Below are 8,024 nucleotides of genomic sequence, written 5' to 3' on the forward strand. Positions count from 1 at the left end.
GCCCCAAATAAATTACCATTGTATTTTATAATTACAATTATAATTAATTAATTATAATTTTTAATTTAATTTATTATAATAATTTGTTGTAATAAAAATAAAATGTATTTGAATACCAAAAGAATCTTCGAATTAATTGGATAGAGATTTATAAGTTGATAATAACTTAACAACACAAAATTCTTAAGAAAATGATTTTTAATTATAAATTATAACAAAGACAATTTGTTTAAAACAATTAATTTAATCAAATATTTGTTTTTTGACATTTTGCTTTAACACGTTCAAAACAGAAACGTAATAATAATAAGTTTTTATTTTTTTCTTTTACCTAAACCCTTTTTTGCCTTCATACACAAAACAAATTTTTGAAAATTTTTATTTATTTTTTTATCAACTCAAAATTGAATTGTATATTTTATAGTCACACAAATAAACATGAATGAGTTTGTTTGTGTAAAACAAGAGCAAAGCATTAAAAAGAAAAATGGGGTCTAATGATGGTTTAATATATTTGGTTGTTTTTTATAAAAAGTATATTGTCATTTGATTATAACGTAAATAGTGTTTTTAAAGTAGTTATAATTATTAATGTGACTATTTGACCTTGTTTGTTATTAAGTGGATTGACGATGAAGCGTTTTATATTAAATGTTGAAACACAATAAAGCGATATGAAATTTTTTCCAAAAAGATTATTTTTGATCAATCTTAGGTAATTGAGTTCTCATTTGTTAATTATTTTAAGTAAAATAAAACTGACTATTGGCCGGTTTGGGTTAGAAAGGGGTTTTGGAATAAAAATAATAAAAAAATGATTTAGACAATTTCTTTTTTACTTATTTTTCTTCTTAAAAAAAAGTTTTGGGTTGTGAAAGTGTTAAGTCCATGGTTCATTTTTAATTTCATGTATTTGTTCATTTACATCTCTTTGCATATTCATTTTCAATTATAACGAAAAAAGCAATATTCTTATAACAATTTTTGTTATCACACATTTTATTACTTAAAACAACTCTTTCTTAGTCAGATAAGTAAATATACAAGAATTTTGTTTATTTTCAACAATATAAAATTATTTATATTCAAATGATAAAGTGTTCTAATTTGTTATGTTATTTATTTATGTTTAATATAATCTTATTTTTATGTAAAAATATTTGTAAAATAAGTTTTAAATAATTAATGTTGTTAAATGTGCAAAGTGAAAAATCTTTCAAAACAGAGTGTCCAAAAAACGTCTAAGTCCCAAGTTAAGGAAAAATCAAAAAAAACAAATTGATTGTTTTGATAAAAGAACTGATTAAAAAATAAAAATAGATTATAAAAACTACAATCACCACAAAAACTATCAATTGGTTTAAATTTTTATTTTTTTATAATACAACTTAATTAACAAAAAAATAATTGAAATTTATTGGTTATTCAAATACATGTACATATTTGTTTGATAAAAATTAAACCAATTAAGAGTAAAAAATTATTACCCAAGATGCATTTTTCATGTACATCAATACATTTTCGCGTTAATAAACACACAAATCATTGTTTTTTATTGATGTAAACACAACCAAAAACTTATTCACTTTTCTTTTTGCGTGTATTGATTTTTGTCACAGTAGATGTTGCATATTTCAATTTGAGTCTTTTATTTACAGTTGTTGTTTTCATATTAATTTTTGATGAATACCTATAATAAGAAAAAAGGGATTCAACACATGAAGAGGTTGGAATAAGACATATTAAAACTTGGACAAGTTGAGTCAAATAAGGGAATGTTGTTGTTCCAAATAAGTCAAGCGCATCAAGTAAATTAAAAGTTTCAATAGAATTTTTATTTAATAATTCATTTATTATATTTTCATTTTGTTCGATCATTAATTTAATTTTTTCAAGTTCTGAATTAATTTCAAAAAATCCACTTTCAACTTTAATTTGTTTGTTTTTTAAATACCTTTCAGGGAAAGTAAAACAATCAATGAAAGGTTGTAAATTTTGTTTTTCTTCTAAAAGTAATCTGACTTCATTTAAGTTCTCTATTTTTGCACCAGTTTTCGCAGTCGTGATATTACAAAAACGTAATTTAAGTGCATCCAAAAATCCACTAATCACCGCTCCACAACAACAAACCAAATCATTTGAATCAAAGTATAAATATTTTAATACATTTGGAAAATCATCAAATATACCCATTGAAATATTATATTCCTTTTTTTCCATGTCAAATATCAATAAATTTATCATTTCAATTTCATCATAAATCATGCCAAATTTTTCTTGTATTGTATCACAAACGATTTTCGTTTGTTTCAAAATGTCTAAATAAAAACCCAGAAAAGACAGAAACAACGGGTCTTTTAAGTCAAACAAATCTTTTCGCTTTCCCATGAATAAATAATATAAATTGTTTTTTTTGGTTTACTATTTCATTATGTTTTTCAATAAGACAATTAGTAATTGTTAAATCATAACCCGTTATAGTAATAAAATTGTCCAATTCTAAAACATTTTCTAAAACAAATTCGACCAAATTTTCATGGAAAAACCACCTTGTATTTGACAAAGTGGGTATTTTACAAAACTTCAATCCTTTTTCACTTTCAAAATTATTCCATTCTGTAATAATACTATCAGAACATATGCAATTTAAAAACTTGAGTACAATTTGACCATCATGAGTTTTCCACAAATAACCTTCGGCAACATTCAATCTATGACACATACAATAAAAAGACATATAAACATTTTCTATTAAATCAAAATCTTTTGTATTATGCAAGTTATTTTGTAATTGTAATTCATTTTCCGTTTTAATCATTCTGTTTTTGACTTCTCCTATTTTAACTCCATACCCATTATCAAGACTACTCATAACACTGGCCCCATCTTGTGTGGAAAATACCAATTTCTTTATTGGAGCTTTGAATGTTTCTAATTGATGTAATACCCATTCTTTTAAATTTTCTGAATTGGTCTTCTTGTGTATTTCTCCAATAACAAGAGTGACTTGAGCAACAGAGAAGTCTTCAAAAGCAAACCTTCCTATAAGTCCCAGAACTTCTTTACCTTTCTTTTTGGTACCGTCAAACGCCAAAGAAAAGCACACACAATTCTTAAAATATCTTTCTGTTTCAACCATGTTTTCATTGCTTAATGAATTTATTATATTTATTGTGTTGCTGTATGAAATGTGTATATTTTTCATTAAATTGTTATACACACTTTCATCCAGAAACAAATTTGCAAAATTGCTAACTATGGTTTCAACTGCTTTGATTTGTTGTTTCGACATTGACGTTTTATTTTCAATTTCTGTGGTGGAAACAGAAAAAATTTTACTTAAATACACGTTGCGTTTTTTTTCTTCTCTTTTTGAATGTGAAGTTGACGTCAATTGAGATTTTAGTTCTGAAATTACATTTTTTGAAGTTTTGTCACAACCAATTAGTTTATAAAAATCAGACACAATTTCACTCTTATGAAATGAAATCACTTCGTTTTTATGTTCTTGTTCACTTTCAAAACAATTATTTTCATTTATTAAGTCCGATTGTTGTTTTATTATTTTCAGAGTTGACGGAATTTGAAGTTTTGAACGGGTGTGATAAATTTCATTGATGTATTTTTCAAAATAGAGTTTTGCCTTTTCAATGTAGTTTTGTGTACGTGTTTGAAAATCATTAAAAAATAATTGGTTCTTCGGTTCTGTATATTTAGAACAATACATCTTGTGTTTTAAGTTGGTCTTGTAAATAAAACATCTTAAACAAAATGGACAAAAGTAATAAGTTTTTTTGCCTTCATATAATGGTATTGTAGAGTACTTCTTAACACAATTGAATATATTTTTTTCTCTTCTCAAAGTTGGGTCGCGTTTGTTCGGTGATTTTTCCATTGATTTTTTAGATCTTAAGTATTTTTATTAATTATAATTAAACGACAAAAACAAACAATTAAAAGATTTAATTCTCATTTTTATCTTGAAATTCTTATTTTTCTCAACATTTTTATTCAAAATTTCTCATATAAATTATTTTTTATATATTTGAATGTTTATAAATTTCAAGTAATATGGTAAGTCTTTTGTTATTGTTTTAGCTTGTGTACACAAACATTTTGTAAATTGAGTAATTTGCTTAACATTTAAACTATTTTTATTTTTTTATTCTAAATTTGTTGGTGTTCAATTTAATATTTCGGGAAAAATATACAAACAAGATGTTATAAATTTTGTTGTAAAATTTCGTGATAAATTATGGTTATTTTTGTCTCTTTCAAAAATCAATTATTTTTTGATCAAATCAATCAAAAATCCAATTTTTTGTCATTTTTACTCCAAAATCCTTAACTTGGGACTTAAGTGCATTTTTTTGGACACTCTGTTCAAAATGGCATGTTTTAGTGGTGTAATTGAGTTAATGACAAATTTTCGATTAAAATTTTGTTTCTGTTTAAAAATTGATTTGTAATGATATATTTATTTCCTTATAGATTTCAACTGTTGTTTGATTTTTAAAGTTTTTGTAGTTTTCGAATTGAACCAATATATTGTTCACCAATTCCCAGAACTTGTTTAAACAAATTAACAGTTCAGTATTTTCAAAAGAATAGATAAAGACCTGCGAAATACTTGCACGAAGCGAAATACCTGCACGAACCACGTGGCATTATTTTTATAAGAAAAAAATTGAAAAAGAGACAAAATAATTTGTAAAAAGATTAAAATTCTTGGTTTGAAAATTCAAAAACGAATAGTATTGTAATTGACCAATAAAAAAGCAAATTTTAGTGTCGAACCATCTTTTTGAAAATTCAGAGTCATATTTTTTCAAAGAAAAGTCCAAACAAATAATGCATCAAACTGTTTTTTGACCAAACATCATTTTAAAATGAAAGATTTTTTTTGTTTTTATATGAACAAATGATAAAATTCGAAAAATGTGTATTTTTCGAAGACATATCTTTTTATTTTTTGAAAAATATAATTATCATAACTTCGGACTGTGTGATCGAGAAGTGGTGAAATTTAAGGACATGTTCAACATAAATTTTATAAGCAAATTCAATATTCAAACATTTGTATTTAAGCCTCTAAATGCACAAATAAATAAAGATGTGTCATTTCAAAAGACACATCTTTTTTTATTTTTTTTCTATTTTCCTTCTTTGATTTTAAACTTTAACGTTTTTGGCTAAAAAACGGGATTTTTATAAATGAATTAAACATATCAAATCTCCAATAAATCAGTTGAAGTTCGGAACTGTTATTTTGACTGAAAACGGCGGAAAGAAACGGAAGACGTGTTGCTGCTTCCCGTTGCGCCATTGACACTTGGGATTAAAACAGTTGGTGGTGTGACAACACTTATTTCACGAAACTCGACGATTACAGCAAAGAAGTCACAGATCTTCTCAACATATGCAGACAACCAACCAGGCGTCCTCATCCAAGTCTTTGAAGGCGAGGCATCCATGACATCACACTGCAACCTGCTTGGCAAGTTTGAGTTGAGTGGCATCCCACCCGCACCACGTGATGTCCCACAAGTAGAAATCATATTTGACACAAATGCAAATGGGATTCTAAATGTCTCAGCTGAGGACAAGACAACAGGAAAGAAGAACAAGATCACAATCACAAACGACGAGGGAAGATTCTCAAAGGAGCAGATTGACAAGACGGTTGCAGACGCAGAGAAGTTCAAGGCGGAGGACGACAAGATGAAGGAGCTTGTCGAGGCGAAAAATGGACTTGGGAACTTCTGCTACTCGATGAAAAACACACTCAACGAGCAAGTTGAAGCAAAGCTCTCACCAGACGACAAGGCGGCAATTATCAAGGAGACACTCGACTGGCTCGACAAGAACCAATTGGCATCAAAGGATGAATGCACACAGAAACAAAAGAAAGCTGAGGCTAAGGTAGAGCCTATCTTCATACAGATATCGACAGAATAAAACTGGAACATCAAGGAGTTTACAACAAAAAATTAAACGAATAACAAAGGTTTTATTAAAAAATGTGTTTTACTTCTGTGTTTTTTGCAGTTTTCTACAAAATAATTGAACAGAACATTAATTATACCGTTTAATACATTTATGGTTTTTAATAAATTATTTTAAATAAACCCCCTAATAGTCACATTTGATAATTATTCATTTTAAGAATTAAATATAATCACAAAGAGTAATTGAAGTGTTCTTATAATGGGTTTGGTTTAAATTGAATTCAAAATGGTAGTAAATTTAATAATTTGTTAATTTAAATAAATATTATTTAAAATGTGATAATTTGTAATAGTAAATATACTAATGATAATTATACTATATAAATATGGACTGTAAAAGTACAGTAGGGAAAATGGACCCGGTACTTTAGAAATGAATCCGAACCTTTAGTAAAAACTACTAATGATTAGGGCTTCTTCCCGTTGTAATAAATGTGCACAATTTGGAAAGAACCATCATTTTAACCCTTCGAAAAAAACTGAAACTTTACAAAATTGTCCAATCAATTCAAACTAATTTCATTTTTCTTTTTTTCAACATTTTTGTTTTTTCTCTCTATATTTCATTGCGCCAAAACACCGTTAAATTACGGGAAATACAGATTTAAACAATTATGAAATGTTGAACATTTTCTATTATAATTAATGTTAAATACCTTGTTTATAGAAAATGTTTTTTCATATGGGTATAATCTTTTCGAATTAACAATCAACATGCAAAATAATATAATTATGACTTAAGATTTTTTTCATCATATCTTTAACTTTGGACTTCATGAAAATGGTATTAACAGTCCAAGTGTCTTTTAACAAATATTGTGATAGTGAATTTATAGTTATTTCTTGATAATATTTTGACAACCTATGATGAAAATGAACCACTTTACATGTTTATTTTATCTACTATAACACTATATAATAATTTTATGTTGTAATACCAAATTGTTCATGTTTTAATTCCAAACAGTTTAAAATGTTATTACATTTTTTGTTTTTAAATGTTATTTTGAAAAAATAATTCTTTATAATATTAATAGTTTTGAATAACTTTATTATATATTCAGGGTTAATAAGTGATTAACTAAAATTTTTAATTATTTAAAGAAAAAATCGAAAAAAACAATTTATTTCATACTGTTTGTTTCATTCACATCTGTTTTATGAATCTGTTGGCATCCATTAACACAATAGAAAGCAACAACCTGAGTGATACAAGACCTCTCAAGTATTATTACTTTGAGAGGTGTCTATAACTGGGTTTTAAAATCCATTTAAAACAACCAAAATATGCTGCGGCTTGGGATAAGAGGTGATGATCGACGAGAAAAAGACATCCTCTTAAAATTTAAACAAATTGTTGTATTTTTTTGTTATTTGGATTTTGTTATTGGTATTTTCTTTAATGAATAATGTTATTGATAAAATGTTATTTGAATTTTTGTTATTAAAATAATGTTATTGCCTATAAAGGGTTTTGTCCCAAAAATGTATTTTTTTACCGTTTCACATTTTTTACTAAAGTTGCCCTAATTGTTCTAATGATCCTAGTTCATTTCTCCTACTGTAATATAATTAAATGTTGTTAATAATTAATGTTACTATTAAATTTATTATAATATATTATTACTTATCTATAGCTTTTTTGTTAATAATTAACTATTGTTTTCTTTTATAATGTTAGTATAATATTAGTTTTAATATAATTTCACAAAACAATTACTGTGAAAAGAAACACAAATAAAAACCATAATAAATAATTAATTTTAATTATGATAATAGATCAGTTTCTTTGTTATCAAACATTTTAATAAAAGATGATTTTGTATTTTTATTTACTATAATAATATTAAACTTTTATTAAATTTTTGATTGTAAGAAGTTCAATTCTCGTTGTTTTTGTTTTATTATTGTCAATATTAATGATCTTAAAATCAAAAATCAATCTGTAAAACCAAAAATCGTTTTCTAATTCATTCTTTTTGACCATTGACAATTCAATTTTTTTCATTACTTTTC

The sequence above is a fragment of the Entamoeba invadens genome, assembly GCF_000330505.1.
Source record: "Entamoeba invadens IP1 unplaced genomic scaffold scaff_1105074726711, whole genome shotgun sequence".
NCBI classification, from domain to species: Eukaryota; Evosea; order Mastigamoebida; family Endamoebidae; genus Entamoeba; species Entamoeba invadens.